The 14,056-nt window shown below is 40.3% G+C and overlaps 2 protein-coding genes across 10 annotated transcripts in view; both read left to right on the forward strand.

Annotated features, from left to right (window-relative positions):
* The window catches only part of ppp1r13bb (protein phosphatase 1, regulatory subunit 13Bb), a 40,448-nt gene extending 38,121 nt beyond the window's left edge, over positions 1 to 2,327 (forward strand). For all 6 annotated transcript variants that reach the window (XM_030721552.1, XM_030721553.1, XM_030721548.1 and 3 more), the window contains one exon: positions 1,761 to 2,327. The gene's annotated coding sequence lies outside the window, so the exon portion shown is untranslated. The remainder of the gene's footprint in view (positions 1 to 1,760) is intronic.
* LOC115774339 (disheveled-associated activator of morphogenesis 1-like) overlaps positions 1 to 14,056 on the forward strand; it is a 41,785-nt gene that overhangs the window by 5,554 nt on the left and 22,175 nt on the right. The window contains exon 1 of one of the 4 annotated variants that reach the window (XM_030721555.1): positions 8,469 to 8,886. The exons of the other annotated variants lie outside the window; for them this stretch is intronic. The gene's annotated coding sequence lies outside the window, so the exon portion shown is untranslated. Of the gene's footprint in view, positions 1 to 8,468; positions 8,887 to 14,056 lie in introns of those variants that run through there. 4 annotated transcript variants of the gene reach the window in all.

A 14,056-nucleotide genomic window follows, 5' to 3' on the forward strand; every position in this document is an offset into this window, starting at 1 on the left:
GCATTACAGCCAGATGATGTGGGCTGGATCAATAACAACAGCCACTGCAGGTGTCATATACTGTCATGTTTTATTTGCTGTCATTACATTTGGAATAATAATATAAATTCCAAACAATTAGTGTAAATATTAGGCACGTTCCACGGCCCATCTCAGTCACTGATTTTGCAGCACAAACTTAATCTCCAAAGAGCAGCTTCCCTCAGAGAAACAAGCCTTGATCTAGAGTTTTGCACTTCTATAACTAGAACTGGGTGACCTATGAAATTATATTTTGGGCTGATCTGAACTTGTTGCAGTTGTGCCCCGGAGAATGCAGCATGAGCTGTGCTACTTCTGGTTTCCTTTTTGGGACTTAAAGGGGTGAAGACTTTACAATCATGATACCTGCAGTGTGTGAAATGCAGCACATAGCTGATGTTTACACAGTCATAGAGAAGACCTCCTTATTGCTAATGAATAGTATGCAGCCTGACCATAGGAAATTGAAAGTACTTCAGTACTTTCAGTACTGCAAATTTCATCCACGAGCAGGAGCTCACACCGGTGTAAATAGACTATGACAGACTGTTCTATAGCGAATGACCACATTTAAATTTTGGGAGCTATTATTTTTCCAGGTTGGGGGTCTGCAATTTAGAGTAATTGTCTTGGGGTGTATGGTATGTCACATGATAGAGGCTATATTTGCTTTATTGGTTCACACTGAAGTCTCTGAATCACTCAAACTTTTCATCTTGTATATTTTTGTTGATTATATAATAGCTCTGCTTTACTTTTGGAGTTCAGTTGTAGTTAACTAAGTTCAAAAGTGACTGTTCTCTTGCCAGGCTGAAAGAAATGAGGCAAACCTCAGATTATCATGACAATGAGCTTCAAAATTAATCAAATGTGTGTCTCAGCCACAAGATATGGAAAGAGTGTAGCCATGGTCGAGTTCAAACAAAGGCAGCATGCGATCCTGTCCTGTGTATATCTGTGTCTGTGGGGGAGTCCTTTATAACCAAGTTGTTGGTTTGGGAGGGTAGGGTGGATTTTATAGGCCAGGAGGGATTCATGTTTCATTCCATGCTCGCCTCTATCCCCTTTGTCTAGGTCACATTAATAATGCTAATTCCCAAAGCAGAGATGCATTAAAATTAGAATTCTGTATGAGTGCGCAGTTTTGTCAGAGAAGAACCAGCTGGTCAGATGCCACCATTTCGTTTGACGGCAAATTCAATCAGTTCAGGTTCCTACTTGAAGTTCTGCTAATAGCTGCTCAGTCACTGAAAGCTGACATGTGTTTATCATATCAAAGGGAACCATATCACACACTGTAATGGAGCTTTGTTTCCTACACAAAACAGGTGCTGTCCTCCAGCATTTCACCATCAAATACTAATGTTCACAGCATTTCTTTAATGTTCTAACTTATCCAGCATTTACAATGATTTATGTCTACAGAGGGATAGGTGATTAATAAGGAGTCCTGAAATCTCTCAGGGTATGGACTCTATCTAAAATGATCAAAATATTAGGCTTGTTTTTATATGTCTGAGGCAAACCCCAGCAACAATGCTGCAACCTCACAAAACTGAAGTTCAAGCCTTTGGGATACATATTCATTGGGCCAATTTATGAACGACACGAATTTGCACAATATGCAGTTTTTCCCGTTTGATTCATTTCTTTGACAGATGAGGTCAGATGCCAGCATGTTTAAATCTTCACCAGACACAAACCAAAGCATGTGTGACAGGCTTTGAATCTGCAGACAGATTCACATTCAGCCCCAGACTGTGCCAGAGCACGGCATGCTTTATCTTGCTCTTAAAATACTGCCCCACCCCTCCAGAAAGCAGCGCTCAAGTTCGAACAAGTTATCAAGCAAAAGATCAAGGGTAGAAAAATGTTTGGACTATGCCACTTATCTGTCTTTTACACAGGATGATGTAACTTTATCAATTCAGATGTTCAGTCTCAGGGAAGGATTAAGACTCTGTCATTGTCAGCTTTTTTTTTGGCCTGATCAGTGATGGACTTCACATGCTCTGCAGAGTATCACTGCCTTGATTCAGGATAATCCTCAGCATAATTTATGCGATGAAAAAAAAAAGTCTCCTTTGTTGTATTAATGCCTCTTAAGCCAAGATGTTATTGGTATATTTGACTTGGTAATGCAATTTCCAGTTAATTGAGTTGGCGTCTCAAGAGCAAGTGATGTCAGTCATGCACATTCTTATTGAATTAATCGTATTTGCAATAATTTTTTTGTTCTTTAAAGTGTCTTGTTTTTGTTGTGATGCACAAATAACATTCATGAGATTTTAAATTAATGAATCAGAGCATGGTTATAAATTTAGAACATAAAATAAATAAATTTATAACATGAAACAAGATATTGACAGATATGAAATGGTTCTTTATCTGAAAGATAATCACAGCAGCTTCTTTCTACCTTCCAGAAACACGAGGCATCCCAGTTTTCCTTGAACATGATTTTAGGCTGCTGCTAGGACAAGCAGGATTCCCACAGTATACCTTATCTGTGTGATAACATTACTGTAGAGAACCCATGAAAACAGCCATGTAGTCAGATGAAACCAGCTGCATCAACAGCTAAAAACGTTCCAGATGAGTGATAGTTTTACAGCTTTACGTGGCGACCATTATTCACGTTCATATTTCTGTCTTTTCTCACACTTGTGTAACTTTTCATACCTTTTTTTTTTTTTTTTTTTTATGACTTTCAGGTGATCCACTAGAACAACTGGCTGTTTCACTTGTCTAGCCATAAAAATAAGGTGCAATTCAAGGCTTTTAAATCTCTTTTTTTAAGGAAAATTGCAGCAGTGTTATCATAGCATATATATCTACTCCACAATCATTCAGCTGTACTGCTTCCCTGAACACAGTGTTGTTTTCCCAGAGTTTGTGTTGTGCAGCTGATAGCTGTGACGCCACAGGGCAAAGGCTGTCAGGTTGGTCCTGTTAAACAGCAGGTGGCCTTGTTAACATCCACAAACATCTTTTTTTTTTTTTTTTTTTTTCTATCTGCTGTTTATGTTTTGGTTTCATTTTTTTTTTCTTTACAATGCCCAGCTCTTGGTAGAAGCTTCTCTGCATCATTTCCTAGTTTTAGTTTATTGTTCTAGCATGTAGTTCTCTCCGGTTGTTTTCCCCCCACTGAGATCATGACACACTTTAAGATAAGGAGCTTTGTAACTCAGCCATCCTGTCATGCAAGATGGCCATCTACAGTATGGTGACTTAGCTTTACCTCAGACTTTGCCTCTGTGCCAGTGAATTAGTCATGCGTCCGGCTGGCCATAAGCCAGTCTCACATTCGTGTTAGCGGCCACAGAGGAGGCCCAGACTTCAAACCTTTTCTCATGGATTTTAGCCTGGTCATGTGTGACATATCCTAATGGACCCACGGTGCTTTGAAGCTGTCTTTACCCACAGAGCAGACTGGATAGTGATTAGATTATGCTGGATTATCATTACTCTATTTGATTTGATTTGTTTGTTTATTTGCTACCTCTGCAGTAATTCTCAGTGCAGTGCACTGCCTCCTCTTTCTTATCTCTCTGCATGAAACCTTAACCACTGATTTCTCAGCACAGTGCCAACATCTGGAGGGATCAACAAGTTAAGCCATAGCCTTTCAACCCTCAAATTTAGTCAATCCATTACAAGCACGATCGCTGCAGCTGCAGCATTTCACGTCATAATATTTTTGCCGCAGTGTCTTTTGCTTCTTTCTGGAAGATTTTTTTTTTTTTTGCATTGCTGTAGCCATAAATTCTCCAGGTTTGCCTAAATAAAGATGTTATACAGTTCAAGGGTAGTAGAAGTAAAAAGGTTTTTAGAGTTGTAGTTTACTTTTGGTACAAATCCGCTCTAAATGTAAGCACAAATATGGCTTTGTTTTTATTAGATAAATGAGCAAGGAAACAACTTTAAGATAACAAGTACTTTGTCAAAAGTCTTCTGAAGCTTTAATATGTGAGAACTTCTTGAGCTCATGGTACTGGCTTATTCCAGGACTTTGATTTCAGTTTGCTTATCTCAACAAACTCCAGTGAGAGAGACTTTGGGATGGGTTGAATGGGCTGTAAAAGGCTACAGGGAATAAAAGCTTAGTCTTAACAATTACGTCATGATGTATAAATGGAAAACTCTTTTGTCCAGTTTGCTACATATATCCTCTTTTAGATGCACTTTCTCTCTCTCTCTCTCTCGCGCTTTTGTTTTATTTCTCAAAATGTCAGAACTCTAAAATGTCTCCTTACTCGGACTTTTTATGTTTCTAACTGCTTGGCTGTGTTCTGCAGATTAGAGGAGGTTGTGTGGCCCTTCTGAGATGAACCTGGTGGATGGAGTAATTACAAGTTTTCCACAGGGTGGAAGAGACCAGTAAGACCCTTTTTTAATCCTGGTGTTTAATTTGTGAATGTTAGGAGGGTCTCCTGCAAGGGAAGGGCTGCATGGTTGGAATTTATAGATATAGCTCCACCCTTAATGAAACACATGTATACGGTGAAGCGCTGTAGCCTTCCACCACATGATACGAGCCATAATATTACGTTCCCCCCTTCACACATTCCTTTGCAGTAGTTGGAGAAAGTGTTTTTTATTTTGGGGCTGCCAGTCACGATTCAGCTCAGACTATCCTTATTATTATTGTGCAGCTGAACCTTGGATTTATTTTTACACTTAAGCATATATGTCTTTTTGAGGATAAAAAAAAAAAATCAGAATCTGTGTGTGTGTGTGTGTGTGCTGTTAACTGACCCTACACCTCACACTGTTAGCTGAACAATAAGCTTTTAAGGCTCTTTATTTTCTACATTACCAGAGAAGTTTGCTTGTAATCACAGCTGTACTTTTCTGCAGCCAGTCAGATTTCTATGCTTTCTTGTTTCACAGTTGATGTATTGCAGACTGATTTTCAAGCTTCATCATCTTTCAGCTTTTAACTCATTTCTCATCTTGGGAGATGGCATCCTAAAAGCAGCATTTGCAGAGTCAGTGGAGCCGATGGTGTGCTTTAAAGTGACTTGGATTCTGATTGGGTTTTTTTGTGCTTTGTTGCCTTGTGCATTATTTTTATTTCATGTCTGCTTACTAGGAAACATACGACACAAAATCAGTGTCAGAGTAGCAGGAATATGTACTTGTGCTTGTTGAAAATCATAAAATGGGGTAAAGTTGAGCTGTGTGTACACTTAAATGTTTAATAATTAACACAAAAAGTTCAATGAAGGGGGAAAAACAAGGTTTGCGTGTCATTTTTTTTAAGACTTCGGTTTCTGCCAGAAGGTATCTGTTCCTGCTATTTCTTAACCTGCAGATGTTATGATACAAAACCCTCAAGCTAGTGCTGTCATGTATTATGTCACTCAAGCTTAATTGCTCATGCTGTAAGATGAGCTGTCTGCCAAACAGAAAATCTGTTTGTTGGTGGAGTGCTGGTGATCACTGTTTTATCCATGATGGCTGAAGCCCATTTTTCTGGACTTTCCTCATCCAAATCATCTTGTTGTTACATTATCCTAAACGTTCAGACTGTAGATAGAAGTACAGAGGTTAGAAAATCAAAATATTTCTGGATTTATTAAATTACAGGAGGAACCTGTCTTACTGAAAGAGGAGTTCATGGAAATGCTACACAAACTCAAGACAAAACAAAACAGACTAACCAAAGATGTACTGTCTTACTTCATACAGTTTAGTTTAAGAGAAATGCAGGACAGTATTACTGAATGTTAGTTAAAAATGTCACCAAATATCGGTGTTCCAAACATTGGCTGTTATACCTGGTGCACACAAGGTCAGCAAAACATTGGTCCTGGCTTTTTATCGACTCAGCAGATCCATCCTATCAGAACAGGAGCCCTCCATGGGAACTGGACCTGTCTGTTATTCCAGCTGCATGACATTCTTTTCAGAGGCAGCTACCCAGCACCGTACAGCTTCCACTGTTATCCATTCATGACTGCACCGACACGGCCTGCCACTGATGTCTGTTACCCCAGCCCTGTAGAGATAAACTGTTTCACACGAGCCCAGCTATGTGGATCAACAGTGCAAACTCAGACGTGGAACTGTAAAGTCCGCTGTGAGAAAGCCGAAGGGCTTCAGAAGATAAAGTATCCTATCATCTAGCCATAACATGTGACTGGATCAGGCAGCTTTACATGCTGGCATGTCCAGATGAGAGGCAAAGACAGCTGCTGGAAAGCTGAACTTTTGAAAACCCTGAAATCAGGGAAAATGACATTACTAACCTCTGATGAAGACAAGGCAATATTTTTAATACTTGCTTGCAGCTGTTAAGGAAAAGGTTTAATGTTGCTTTTATGTTTGATGTGTGACTTCCTTTTGGCAGGGGTGTGTGGCAGCCTCACACTTTTCTTGGCAAGTAGAGTAAATTCATAGTTTCGGTTATACTTTCACGTACAGGGAATGTGATACTCTTATTGTGTGTCTACCACATTTCTGCTTACGGTGAATATATAAAATGGTGTTGAATAACAAAAGCACTGAGAGGTTTAGTTCCTGTGACACCCCTCAGTAATATTTTGTTTTTTGTTTTTTTTAAATGACAGACTGACAGAGTGGGGCAGCACAGTGGTGTGATAGTTAGTGCCATTGCCTTAAATCCACTGTTTGGTGGGGCCTTTCTGTGTGTGGGGTTTGCATGTTCTCCCTGTGTTTGTGTGGGTTCCTCCTACAGTCCAGAGACAACTATGGGGTTGGGTTAATTGGCAATTCTAAATTGGTTGTTGGTGTTAATGTAACAGCTGAATTAGAGAAGCAGAAGATGGGTGGATAAAGTTAATGAGTGTTGGATGACACTTAATATGTCTACGCCTGCATGGAAGCAGGAGCCTGAAACAGGTAGATGATTTATTTTCTCTTATGAGAACATGTATGATTTTGTCACCTTCTCTAAAAAAAAAAACAGATGGACAAACTAGTCATTTGTGCAGATGACATGGTTTCAAACATTACCTCAGAGATGAATCAACACGCCACAGTAGATTCTCATATTGCGACATCATATGTTGATTGCTGCTGGCTTGGAACATTTGTTTCTATTTTAACAAAAGTGAGTCAATGTCCTTTTTTTTGGGGGGGGGGGGGGCAGTGTTATTATGTCTGAGATCATTTTATGTCTTTGATCCATAGACTGACTATAAAAATAGACGTGGGCACTGTGATTTGGTTTGTGGACTACCATTCTGAAGCCTTGAGTTGAGCATTTTTACTGTTGCCATCTTGTTGTTTTTAAAACCAGATGTCACAAGCACAGGTTGGATCTGACTCAGCAATCAAGAACACTACACACCCATACGTGTCAGTCAGTAGGGACCCACGCCCTAAAGGATGCATACTGTAGGTTTATTCTGTTTTACTCTAAATGGAACCAGATATTCAAAATAAACCCCAGGCTATTTTTAAATAAAGCTTGAAACTAGTGATTGAGACCATAAATTTCATGAGGAAATTTGTTTATTGAAGTCATAAATAAGTGAGCAGTATGGTCATTTTCTCAGAGAAATCTATACAATTGAACTTCTTTTTGCAAGCAGAGGAGTCACCCCCTGCAGGCCATTAGAAGCAGTGCTTTTTTTAAAAAAAAAAAAGTACTTCATTGTCTTATCAGTTGCTTTATAATTGATTCTTCTGTTAAGACTTTAACCTTTTTAACATCAGACTTCACTTACCCACTAAAGTTGATGTGCCTCGATACTTGAAAAGCACATTAAACTGAGTGTCTAGAGCCATTGCTGTGTTACAGCAGTGAAGGTAGATTCCTGCCACGCTATGTTTTGAGTGTGCAAGTGATTTGTAATTTCATGAGAATCATGCTTAGAAAATTCCATACACAATTTTATTACTTTGGTGTCTGAACAAAAAAAAAGTCAGTGTTGCAATGTAGGAATGTTTATGGATGCTGGATTTTGCTAGACAGTAATTAGCTGAGATACACTAGTGATGCATGTGCAGTAAATCATGTGGGAGTGTCTGACATTGTTTAGATTAAAATTCTTTGGGATGTTATCTTGTTGTCTCACCGTTTCTTGACTGCAGTGCTGCATATACTGATGGGCTTTTATTAAACACAGGACTTCAGTTTAAGGATGGGAAGTAATTCAACTCTTCTGCTTTTTTTTTTTTCCTTTTGGACATTGCCTCATTCCTTCAGCAGCCCTGTCACACTTGAACAGCATCCCTCTTCTCTCCCTCTCACACATTTCCACCACACGGTTTCCACCTTAGCCCTCTTTTCTCCCTTCAGCTCTTCAAACAAGCCCTCTTCAAGCAAACCCTCTTCAGAAGTTGCTCACAGCCGGTGTAAGGGGGAGGGGAGGGAGGGAGCGAGCTGGGCGGTGGCCACGACCCGCCTGCATCCTATTAGGACTAGGAGTGTTGAAAAGGGGTGTGTCCTGGAGCCAGTAACATCTGTGCCTCTCCCCTCTGCCCCCACGGCATTCTGCAGAGAAAGGCAGAAGGAGGCTAGGGAGGGAGAGAATACGCTAAGAAGTACACGCCAGCCAGCTGGCTGTTTGCACGATCTCAAGCAGCAGCTCGTTCTATGTATGGCGAGTTTATCCCTTGTTTGCCCTGCAGCCATCACAGAAAAACATCCTCAATCTAACTGGGATTTTCCTTTGACAGCCTCTGGGAAGGTGCTTATTAGCCATTCAAACCCTAACCAGATGACTTTGAACCTGCGCGGATTACATACCTTGCGCAGGAAATGCTCTGCTGCATGCTGTGTACAGGCATAGTTTTTTCTGTCGACAGTGCAGAAAGCTGGATACTGCAGTGAGTTGAGGATATAAAGGGAATGCCAAGAGCACAACTGAGGCGAGCTCACTCCCGGACAGGGTAAGACAAGCAAAATGCATCCTCCTGTTCTACCCTATAATCAAATGAATGCAAGGAAAAGGAGCGCAGGAGCTGAAGCCGGCTATCTGCTGATTGAAATGTTTGTGTGTGGACTGCATGTGACCAGGAGATAGTTGAAGGCTATCAGCATGTGAGTGAGGGGAGTTGGGGCTGCTGGTTTGCTTTATCAATCCCCAGAACACAAGCTTGATTGAATTCCTCTAATTCCTCTCACCAGTACGTAGGTGATTGTGTCACGTCTGTCTAATTAAGAGGTGTTGATGCAGAAAAACAGTGTTACCATAGTAACCAAGGGGGAAGGGGAGGATGACAGGTCGCTCCTGTTGGGCCCCGGGGCTGATTTCACGGTGGGAGAGTTGTCCTGTGTATGCAGGGAATGCCCCATAATGACAAGGCTGCTCTGGAGATAGGGTGAGGTGGTGGTAGAAATATGTGCTCTCTCTCTCTCTGACACTCACACACACACACACACACACACGCACACACGCACACACAGAGTGGCTACAAGGTGCTACCTCCCACCAGCTTCTGTCCCTGGTTTGCTGCCCATTATCAGTATCAAGTGAGTGAGAGAGGGAGAGAATGGCATACTTTTTCCATGATGGGAGCGGAGTGCAGATAATCAGGTCAATGAAAAGCAATGTCACCTTGAGCGTGGAAGGGTCTGCTGAATCTCCTCACTCGTTTCCTGCCACTGCCCATCCTTCTCAGGTTCCACTCTCACTTCCGCAGACTCTCTCAAGAGGCTGTGTATGCTCCACATCACATAAATACTATAGCGACTGATGGATTACAGATGAGTCTTTGTAATTTTGCGTGGATTTCACAGTGCGTCTGGGTGATGGCAAGCTAGATTTTTACCCTGTAATCCGTAATGGTTTTGTTATTTGTTTTTGTCCGCTGAATTAGAGGGACAATCCTATTTTCTCCCTTATAAGCATCCAGAACAGATTAAAAAGGAGGGTAATGTGCACTGGAAAGGACTTACATTAAATCACCCTCCCACCCAGCTTGCACCGGTCCCCCACCGTTCTGGTTGCCATGGCAACTGAGAAAGAGGTAGGGATTTTTAAAAGGGCTGCAGCTCGGGGTATCCTGGAAAATATTACAATGCAGTCTGCACCCCGTTATTGAGGATCTGTGAGGTTGTGTATGTCATTACTCAGAAAAAAATATGTGACTTATGTTGGACCGTGGCTAGCTGTGTCCCACATTGTTTGCTTTTGCAGTACACAGAAAGATCACAATGGCAGCTATTGGTGCTTTATAAGGATCTCATCAGTCATTCAAAGTACAGAATTTATATTTGTACTCACCAGTTGTTTATTCCTTACTGTTACAGTAATGCTGACGTTTCCAATATACTTATCGTTAATGACACATTTATACAGAGGAACTAATTCTGTGATGCACTGACTGTCTGCCCTTGCTATTGATAGTTGAGGGCATATTGATCCTGCAGTTCAATGATTCTCAACCTTTTTTTTTTTTGTTTGCTTGTTTGCCTAAAATCTAGTCAGAAGTACCAATTCATCCTTTAGCCATTCCATTTTTTCCCCAGAATAAAATACTTCCTAATACTTCACTCTAAAGGATCATACACAGGATTTCTTCTGCAATTGCCAACTTCTGGGCTTAAACCAACATTTAAAATAACACTTAGCTAATAGCTCATGCTTAATATTATAATGATGTCAGTCATTATCAGTCAGTGCATTAATAAAGTCATGAAGTAGGTAGGATGAGCGACTCGTTTTATGTGCTATTTTTAAACTGTGCTGTTCTTTTTCCTTTTATCTTGAACAGAGTCAATAAATAGAACTCGAGGTGTCAGCGTTGAAACTCTGGCTCTCATGATACTGTCGTGTGTTCATGAAGTTTCCTTCTTTGCCCCGAGTCTAACCTCCACTTGAAGGCTTGACCTGTGCAAAAAATGCTAAGATGTTAAGAGTGGGGGGGGGGGGGGGGGGGGGGGGGGGGTTGAAGAGTCTGTCTGCAGAACAAGTTTGGCAACCTTGCCAGTGGAAAGAGCAGCAGGCTTTTAACCTGCTTCTTAATCTCTGTCCTCCCTACATTATCTGCACACTCCCAGTTCCTCAGTGTGTATTTTTATGATTTGTGCTCATACATGTAAGAGTCACAGGAATTTTTTTAAACAGTGCAGAACAGTTGAGTGTGTATATGCTAGTGTCAAAACAAACATGGTGAGCATGCAATCAAAGTTTACATTTGGAGACTTCTTTAAAGGAATGAAAGCTTGCATAAAACTAGAAGCTGCCACATATTAGATTCACCGGTGATTTGAGTCTTTCCAGCACAACAGAATAACTTGCAAAATGACAAACAGCTGCTTATCGCAACTGGGTGCACACAACACTTTGTTCATGAAATACCGCTGCTGCCTGCTAGACAAAACATGCCAACAGGTCAGGTTATCACTGAGTCTGTTGATCAAACATTCACTTAAAGTGTGAACAGTAATCGCAGTAAGTTAGTCAGCCTTCATCTGAGTCTGTGTCTTTCTTCTCTTCCTGTTCGTTGATTGTTTTTGAAAATAATTGTGGCAACAGATGCATCATAGACTACAGCCAGAGTACTGTCTCCAGAAGAGTATGAAGATCATGAGCTTGTGTAATGAGAAAACAATTAGATTACCTTTATGTAACATGGGTAATAGAATTTGCTGTTTCTAGCCAGAGCAGATACAGCAGTGTCTTGGAGCACAGAATAGCATTTAATTGTATTGTTTACTATTAGTTATGTTCAGTATTACAGTGGTCATACGGATCTAATTTTCCTTAAATAGTTCACTGACAGATTTTTTTTTTTTTAACTGTCTTTTTTATACAAATGAAACTTCATCATAAAACAGGAGAAAACTACCATAGCAATAGAATCACATTACACCCCTTATGGTCACAGCTCTGACTAACTTTGTTACTCAACTTTCACTACTTCAAAGTCCTGCAAGAGCTTTTATAACCCGCAGCCCTGTATAAAATGACTGTAAAGTGTATCAGCCGATGGAAGAAATGCTTCCTTTGTCTCCGTGCTATCCCTTTCTCTCCGCTGTGCGTCTCTCTATGTTAATCCTGTAATCTGAGAGCCACTTCAGCACTGCTCCCTCAGCCATGTGACATTAATGCTCCAGAGGCAATGCCTTTGTCGTATCTCAACATGCAGCCACGTAATTTAAATGCACATGAGCACAAACACATCAGAGCTGAACAGCTCTGCTGCAACGCTGCAGCTTTGACACTCGGGTCATTTCTGACGGCTTTTCATTGACTGGCAGCCAGTCAGGAGTGATTGATTTTAATCTCCATAAAACCTGCCAGTCAGCATTTCTATCACGGCTTAGTTATTTTCTGATAAGTATCCAAGTTACCATGTGTTTACTCATCATGTACTCAGGGTGCCAGTAAGTAATTGCCGTTTATGCTATCCAGCCCTGCAAGATACCATTATGCCACAGCTAAACCAGGGAAAATTAGTCACACACCATTTAAACTTTCCTTCTTGATGGGGGAGAAACCTTAGCAACACATGCACTAAAGCTACATTGAGAAATGTTATTATGTTATTAATATAACTTTTAATGTTGTGACTAAATGCTCCTCTGACATTGAATCATTTTTCAGTTGCACAAGTCAGGCAAATGTTGAAATACTAGTTGGATGGCTGGTTTTCATTTTGGCAGCTCTGGGCCAAGATTTTTTTTTTTTTTTTTGTTGGTAAAATGACTTCCTCTAGCCTTATTCTGTGTCCTGAGCCTCATTTGCAGCTGTCCATGCTTATCCAAAATATTTTTGCCAGTGCAGGGCACAATAATCCTTGGGATTTTAGTTTAGCATGTTGCAGATAGCGCACTTGGCAAACTGTGGTGTGCCTCCAGTGTCTGTGGAACAGATATAGAAGCAGAAATGTATTTTTCTGTGTGCAGCAGTATCTTATAGCTGCATCCGTGACCTGGAGTTGCTTTGCATTGAAAATACCGTGGCGAGATGATCATCAAATTGTAAGTCTGAGCCATCCCAAATCCTAAATCAGAAAAGAAGATTAAACCTCTGCACCAAATACCTTTCTGGTCTGCCCATAACACTGCTACAGCTATATGCTATATACAGAAGCACGCTGCTACCAGCTGTACCATTTTTACACAAACATCCCATAAAATTATTTGGGTTTTATTTATATACTGATGCAACAGATGTTTATGGGTTAGAGCAAAGATATGGTGTAAGAATGACATTATACTGATGCCATTTTCTTGGGAAAAAAATGCAATTTTTATTAACCCCCTGTTGATGATGTAAAGAGTTCAAGTAAACAGTTAGATTGATGTCCCTGAAGCAAGGAGGGATTCAGTGTGTTTCTCAAGGATGCAAAGGTAGATTATAATTAAAGTATAATGTTATTATGTAGCCCTTTTCAACCAAATCAAGGTGAACAGAGAACAATGGTGCCAAGCATATTGTATGTATTGATTCTCAGGAGAGTCTTGATACTTACATCTTTTGTTCAGGGTTTCTTTGGCTTTACCACAGAAACATAGGAGAGCTTTTCATCTTTTTCAACATGAATGCAGCCGGTGATTTAGGTGAATGTTATTCACTGTAGAAATAAAAAAAAAGAATTAAAACTACATCTCAAAGCTAGAAACTACTGAGAGATGCCAGCTGGTGCAGAAGAAGGTATTTCACACATCTGTTTTCAATACACTGCTGTCCACTGTGTTCTCTTTCCAAGGTTGAATTCCTTCTCCAAGTTAAGCACAATCTGGGTTATTAGCATCAGTTTGAAGTTGACCTGTTAGTATTTATAAATTAAACAAGGCAACTTATTTATAACAGCAATTAATTTATTTCTACATTATCTCTTCATTTGTGTGTCTTGTGTTTTGGTATATAACTGGGTTGTTTTTTGTTTTTTTTAACTGGGAGTAGTTTGATTTCATGCAAATTTCTTTATATTTTGAAGTACTCTTGGATCAGTTACTGAGACTGTGACCCATGCAGCATCAGGAAGATCTGGCACACTATATTTAGTTTACTATAGGTGCTTTTGTAATTAACTGTAGAGGATGCTAAAGAGGTTAATAAGCTGACAGAACAAAATCAGAAAGAAGGGAAGGAAGATGTAAGCAGCG

This window comes from Archocentrus centrarchus, chromosome 24 (genome assembly GCF_007364275.1).
Source record: "Archocentrus centrarchus isolate MPI-CPG fArcCen1 chromosome 24, fArcCen1, whole genome shotgun sequence".
NCBI lineage: Eukaryota > Metazoa > Chordata > Actinopteri > Cichliformes > Cichlidae > Archocentrus > Archocentrus centrarchus.